The sequence below is a fragment of the Uloborus diversus genome, chromosome 7 (genome assembly GCF_026930045.1).
Source record: "Uloborus diversus isolate 005 chromosome 7, Udiv.v.3.1, whole genome shotgun sequence".
Taxonomy (NCBI): Eukaryota; Metazoa; Arthropoda; class Arachnida; order Araneae; family Uloboridae; genus Uloborus; species Uloborus diversus.
Window position 1 is genome coordinate 23,786,143 of NC_072737.1, and position 7,863 is coordinate 23,794,005.

The window sequence follows — 7,863 nt, forward strand, 5'->3', positions numbered from 1 at the left end:
TTTATTTGTATTTCTGTTCAAAAAGCTTTCGTAGTCGTCAATCACTGCTTTCGGGAAGGATATAAATCCTTTTCTTTTCTCAACACAATTACTTAAATTTGAAACGGTTGCTTTTCAATGTAAGTACTTATAGTTATGTCAATTTATTATAAGCCCCCCTTTCCCCTTAATTAGCCAAATATAGCTTAATTCTGCCTTTTAGGGGTTCTTGTTCACCAACTTCGTACATCTCAAATATTGTTTAATAAGCAATTTAAATGAAGACCATATTTCTTCCGTGAGTGCTCACGAATTCCCCACAGAAAAACATTTTTAAAAAGTCTTTCGGTTATGAAATGCTATACAAATCATTTGTTTCAAGTACACAATAAAATTCACTTTGCGACATATTATCAGACCACACCCATCTATATTGCAACCTTTCACTTTCATGCTCATTTTTCTGCAAAAACAATTTTTTTATTGCGAAAAAATTGCATTTTTTCTTTATTTAGCAAGGATGTCTCTGAAAGGAGAACCAACTGTATGAATGTTTTCTTAATTGTTACACGTAGAAGTACCTACTAAATTTATTTCCCAAGCAAAAGTCTTGTTTTTTCAGTGTAATTTTCCTAAGACAAAAATTAGGACATTTTAGCATAAGAGCTGCGCCTTTAAACCTGCGCGACTTCGGTATATTTTTTTCCCGCCTTCGAACCCGAGCACCTTTTTTTTTCTTTGCCTTTGAACAAACCTGTGCACTTCAGATGTTATGCACCTGTGCATTTTTTGTTTTTAATTTGCGGCCTTTTCGGGTAACCGTCTGCCTCTCTGAATATGCGTGTGATCCTTCTGCAATGATGAGCCTATCTTTCTTGTTTTTAGTTTCAATTAGAGACGTACCGAGTAGCACTTTGGCCGAGTTACCGAGTACTCGGCCTTTCACCACTCAGCCGAGTTACCAAGCACCAATTATGTTTTAAGAACCACCGACACACATGTGATGAATTTTGAACTTATTGGAATAGTAGTATAGACCTCCTGGTCCATATAATAGTTTTTAAAATTAAATTCCTGCTGAAATTTAATAACGCATTACATAAACAATTTTGTTTGTGTCAAAAATTTTACAAAAAAATTATTTTTAAAATTAAAAATAAATAAATAAAAGGTATGATTAATCAAGTTGGAAGTAAAAAGTTAAAATAAAGATTTATTCTATTGAAGCATTACAAACTACATTACTCTCAAAATTTAAATTTGACTTACAAATTTTAATTGTAAATGATTGCAGAATATAATGTTTGCTCTTTTTTTTAGACATTTTAGTATGTCATGGACAATATTCAATTTTTTGCAACTACTCGGTACTGGCCGAGTTTCTGATCAGAATTTGGCCGAGTACCGAGTAGTTACCGAGTACTCGGTACGTCTCTAGTTTAATGCATGTGTTAATGTTACTGGTAATCTAAGCTATTGTATATATTAGTTTCTTTTTTACTTATTTCGGATTATCCGGCAAATTCGCTTATCCGCTGTTTTTCTTGCTGCCCTGTTCTAAGAATAACCCAAAGTTAGCTGTATTTTCATAACTTGAGAAGAAAAAAGGGTAATGAATATACAGTACAACTCTGGTTTAACAACACCCGATTTCCTCAATTTAATGATACACTTTTCCGGATTTCACTTGCATTGAATGTCCATGCTCCTGGATTCAACGATTCCCTTGGCAATTGTTAAGTCGGGGTTATACTGCACTTTTTTCTTAAAGAATGTAAAATCAACTTATTAACAACTTGGTTTTAGAAAAAGGAATTAAATAAAAGCTGTAATATGTTTAACTTGAAGTATAAATAATGATTTCTTTTAAAACAAGCAAAAACAAAGTACAGCATTTCAACAAAAATTGATACTCATTCTTTCATTTAATGCTTATTTCCACTGATATTGCAACTCTTGGGGAACGTACTCGCTTCACAAGGAACTATATGTATTCATTCTGGTTTCCAAGCAGTGGGTAAAGAAAATAACCTACTTACTGCTGCAGTTTATGATGCAAAAGATGTTCTTCTCGGTGTTTTCAATTTTATGAGTTTTTTAATAAAACAAATAACTTTTCCTGATGATTCCAGGTTCTTGCTGACAAAAAGGAACCCAGAATGTTAAACAATACATTTTAGGAGATGTAATTGATTATCAAATAAATAATCAAAAATGAATTGAAATATCAAAACATTTTCACCATTTCATTATTAGAGAACATTCATACATTAATCATTTGAGTAGAAGTGTGCTTTGACAGTACCGGTAAAAAGTCTATTTGCAATGAATTCGAATTTGCACCATGCATTGTTTTTCTATGATCTTCTGAAAACAGTTAAATCCTCATTTCCTGAGTTGATAAAAATCTACACCAGTTCAGAAAGCTGAACGCCCAAAGTATACGGATGACATAAAAAATAGAGAAATATTCAGTTTTGTATCAAAAGAAAAGGGGAAAATATCCCCAGGGAGATTGTTGTGAAATAATAATAAACACACATGTTTGCAATTAAAAAAATATATTTTATTAGCATCACACATACTTAAAAAATAGATCTTAAAAAGTTTAATGGGTCAAGTTTAACTTTTGGTCTGGGATTCTTTCTTGCTAGGTACTAGGTTTTTGAATAACCTTTTTAAAAATAAGGTGAAAATTCTGGTTGTTTGATATAAAGGGGAGTAACACAACTTTGTTTTATTATTTTAAATCTTCAGTGGCATCAATTTCTTCAGATGCTGCAATACAAAGCTTCTTTCTTGAAATCCATCCACTTCTTTCTGTAGAATTCTTTAAGGTATATGCAAACTGAAAAGCATAAACAGAAAGGTTGGTATTAATTAAAACCAAATCTCCCTGTTATATGCCATTCGGTAATGAAAGGAATTGCAAACAAATGGGATAAAAATGTTACAATTTTCCTTCACACTTTATCCAGGCTTAGGACTGGCAGCTGTCAATGCTGGCGTGTTTAAAAATTGTTTTTACAAAAACTAAATTTTAATTTTTAAACTGTTGCATGAAATAAACTAATGCGTAGACATGTGCTACGGTTAACACTCTTCTTCAGAGTAGAATGGATGTGCCTCAGTTTTAGGAGTCTCCTTTCTGTAATAAAAAAACTTGATTAATTTTCTATTACAGCGAAAATAACATATGATTAAAATAACTGTAAAATAAAATGAAACAGAGCATGTTGGGAAACAAACATGTAGAGATGAACTGCAATGGCTAGAACTTCTAGAGTTACGTTGTTAGTGAAGGAAATTTGACAACAATCGTGAAATCAAATTCGGCTTATTGAATATTTCGACTTGACGAAATTCGGCTTATCAAAAATAAGTAACATACGTTAGATATTCAGTTAAACGGGAATAAATATTCATTTCGACAAACCAGTTTTTGTCTTATCCAAGGTTGACTTAGGTAAGTTTCACGGTACTTGGCTCTAAGTTTGTAACATTGCCATAAATCGTTCTTTTTGGATCTGTAACTCAAAGCAAAACATAATGCCACTAGGATCAGATTTACAGGTCGGATGTGGCCTACGGGCTGTAGGTTGGGCATCATTGCACTGGGTAATATGAATGGAATGATGACTAAATTGTGCTATTTCATGTGCAAAGAACTTTAATAATGTTGAAACAAGGTATTTAAGGGATCGAAAACAAGTTTTCTACACTAAATACAAAAAAAAAAAAAAACCTCTGGTTTGGAAAAAAATTCACATATTGTGCTAGCGATTGGAACTAGATAAACCACAATAAATAATGTCAACTCTAGGGGCCTCCTTGACAGAAGCTGAGTCTTCTAAGCCGGAGGTTATGGGTACGATTCCCACCTTGCCTTGGGTGTTCATTCATTCTAATGTATTGTAAAACTTTCACATCTGTTGTCCTGAGAATAAAATTCGGAATAACGTTGCGGATTATTAGAGGTACAAAGTTTCTCTACAATGAATAGCTAAAGACCGCAATGGGTGTAATGAAATCGAAAGACTCTAAAAACTTCGATTACTGAAAAGTTACGCAGGAAAATATTAAATTACTCCGCAATTCATGTTGTAACTCTGAGAAGTATGTGAGCAGGATTATTTTCACCAATATTCAAGATATTAAAACTGAGTATTAAAAATGAGTAATTAATAGCCAACAAAAATTTTCATTCATAGGAACAATTTTGTACTACAGTCAAACCTCGTTAACAGGAACTCGACGAAGACGCCAAAATATTTCGTGTTAACCGATTTCCACATTTATCGGATTTTCTCTAAGCTGACAAGCTTTTTTTTTTATGTTTGCGACTCAGAAAATATAGTAACCAAAGTACATTTGTACTAAACTGTTCGCCCAAGCATTTGTATTTATAGTTCAAGTAAGAAACACAAGTAATTCCAAACAGACAATGGCTATTTGGCGCATTTCTTTACGACAGTGCATTTTCAAACATATGATCGAAAGACTGGATTTTTGCTGCAGAGTTTAATTTTTTCTTCTTCCTTTTTTTTTCAAGACCTTAAAATTTTCTTTGTCTTATGCGAGAATTCGTCTAAAATCTCTTCCGTGTTAAGTGAGAGATTTAACACTAATTTGTAGCTTTATCTGATGGGGAGTGGCATTTACTTTGTGCTAAGCGAAATTTTGCGATAATCAAGTTTGTGTTAACGGGGTTTGACTGTACTCACTATCAAAGCAGTACATAACGTCTCACAGAACTGTTTCCAAGGTCACTACTTCAAATACGCAAGGCCGTCTGGAGGCTAGGCTGGCCCCTCGTCAATTTGGTTCACAGGGGTCCCTCTCCCACATTAACTCATAAAATGTATAATGCTCCGATTCCAAGCCAGGTCTCTAGTTTGTGACATAACCCTCGCGGCCCTGCAAATAAGTTTTTCCATATGTAAATATAAGGAATGGCAAAGAGTAAATTTTGGCAAAGCTTTGTGCATTTTTCCAATTTCCATTATCTGTAAGAATTAAAATTTTCAAGGCGTTATGTATTATCCTGGATGCTGGTCCGCAACACACAGAATATCAATTTCTTTTTTGTTACTTTTTACAGAAAAGTAATTTGAAGGGTTTTACAAAGAATGATTCCGAAGCTGGTTTGTTTCAAATTTCTATATCATATGAGACTTTTATCTGTTAAATAATCATGACTTATTGGAACAAATTTCAAGCTGAAGTAAAATCTTGCCAAAAAACAGTTCTACTTTAAGGCGGTATCTTACTTCTGGGCAAAACTAATGTGGAAGCAACACATTTAACAAATTGTTAAAATATGACTAGTATAGTTTTGCTTTTAATAAGTCACAGTAGTTTAATTTTCCTTTTTAACCCATTTAGTACAGAACAGTAATGAAGATTAATTTAAGATTCTTGAAAAGTAAAAAATAAAAATTTCAATAATAAACATCTACCACAAAATATTTTGTACTTAATTTCAATTCATTCTCAACGAATTGAGCTTTAACCAAAAGAAACTATACAAAATGCTTTGAAACATTCAATGACCTATTTTATGAATACTTTACAAATATATTACATATTTACTAAAAAATTAGTACTATGTACTGGTTTTTTTTAGTTAAGCATTGTGAAAGGTAAAATATAAATGAAATAAAAGTATTCAAACTTACCAGAATAGAGGTGTCAGATTTTCTGATTTTGTGTTGAATTTCATAAAACTTACAATTCACTTACTTTATACAATTCCTTTAATTTTTTGTAAATTGTAACATTAAGCACTTCCAACGCTAACCTATAGGCTTTCATTTTCCGATCACTTCAGCGATTTTTATTTTTCTTCACCGATTAATTCAATGAAAAATAGTTGTAAACATGAGCAGATTTCTGCAATAAATTTGGTCTCAAGCACTTTGAAATATGATGCATCATGCATATATAATCATAAAAACATAAATAATAGTTATAAAAGCATTAAAAACACATCTGACAGATTTTCATAAATTTTTCAACAACTTAATGCCTTTTTCCGACGAATTTCCTTTTCATATTTAGCAGTTGCGGCGGCCATATTGTTGTAAATAAACGTGTTTAAAGCAGTTATTAAGAGAGTTTCCGGAAGTCTCTTAATTTTAACCCGCTTCCGAGGAAAGTTAAACTATCACGTGACCGAACGACGTCATATTTTAAACCAACTTCGCAGTTAAACTAGTATAACTCGGCCAGTGTAAACGGGGGTATTAGAGGACATAGACTATAAACTCATTGGCGCAACAGCTCATTGAGGCCAAGGCCAGCCGTGTCCCTCTTTAGTTTTCGTAACCGAGGGCTCTGGGGGTAAGGTAGGTGTTCCGGATTTGGTGGTCAGCCGAACGCGGAGTCCCCAGTCTTTACTTCCTAAGCACGCTTGGCACTCATCCCATAGACACACTGAAGGGATGAAAAACAGTCGACCGTACTCAATCCGGGAATCATACACTGGTAAAAAGAACATTAATAAATCGAAATATTTTGAAGCTATACCACAATGTAAAACAGTAATAAAAATTTAAAGAAAAAAAAACAGTGGTGTAAGAAATGTGCACAAAGAGCAAAAGAGGAGGGGGGAGATACAGTCAGAAAAATTGAAAAAAAAAAAAAAAAAATACACACACACACACAAATTTAAAGCAGACAAAATATTAATAACAAAACATATTCAAAAAGAAATCACTTGTTCAAATTTGATATAAGAAACTCCCAATAAAGAAGCGCTTTAAAGAATAAACCATTCAAAATTACGATATCTTGGGATCTTAGGTAAGCAACTCAACATCGTTCTTATTTAAGATCCACTAGCCACATTGCGCAATGAATCATGTGGCTCGCTACATACCAATCACGAGGCAAATAAAATAAAGCTTGGCCATCTCAAGGACAAATCAATAAGCATTTTTATTGCTCGAAAAAAAAAGCTAAATAAATAAATAAATTGAAATAAAATAAAAATTAAAAGATTGTTGAAAATGTTGAATGAAAAAAATGAAAGCGATCTTGAAATCCGTTAACTAGAAAAATGAATATTAAAGATACTTTTGAAAAAAAAAAAAAAAAACTCAGATCAATTTCTTAATTTCGCCGAGCAGCTTGAAATTTTCAGTTCAATCAATAGTCTGAAATGCCGCTTGCCCTGTTTAGTGGTCAGATGAGTCTGAATGCAAAGGGGAGGTCCCGGGTTCGAATCCCAGCTCGAGCATGGATGCACTTTCTCTCTTCTGTCCTTGTTCTTCCTTTGTATGAATGTGTTGTTATGATGTGAATGGTTGCCTACACTATAAACGGGTCCTTATTGTATGTGTGTACTGTGGAAGTCTGACTTTTACCCCAAATTGCCAGCCTAGCTGGCACAAGACAACAACAATAACAACTAGTATGTTGTGGTCATCACGAAACTTTCTTCTATATCTTTCTTATAATTCTGATCCCTCCCCATGATTGACGAGGAAGCAATATTCCCAACAAAAACAAAATTACACACGCCAGAACTTGACGACCATCCCAATTCCCGATTTATCTCAAAAGCAAAGCTAAGAATAGAAATTGAAACGTATTTTAAAAGCCTTGCTCAAAATAATTACAAAAATTTATTTGTTAACAAACACAAGATGGCAACAGTTAAAAATTTTAAATCATTGAGATAATATTTCCGATCATTTCCATGCAATTAAAAGCACGAGCACCTGCACCTGTTAGGGGCAACATATGGACCAAATTTTGTTTGATTCCGGCAGGTACTTCTTGGGGAATAGCAGGCTCGCATAACTCAAGAAACGTCCCATTGCTTCACCTCCCTTGGAGGAATTCGCGTCAAAAACTAATGGGCACAAGTTCACATTGGGG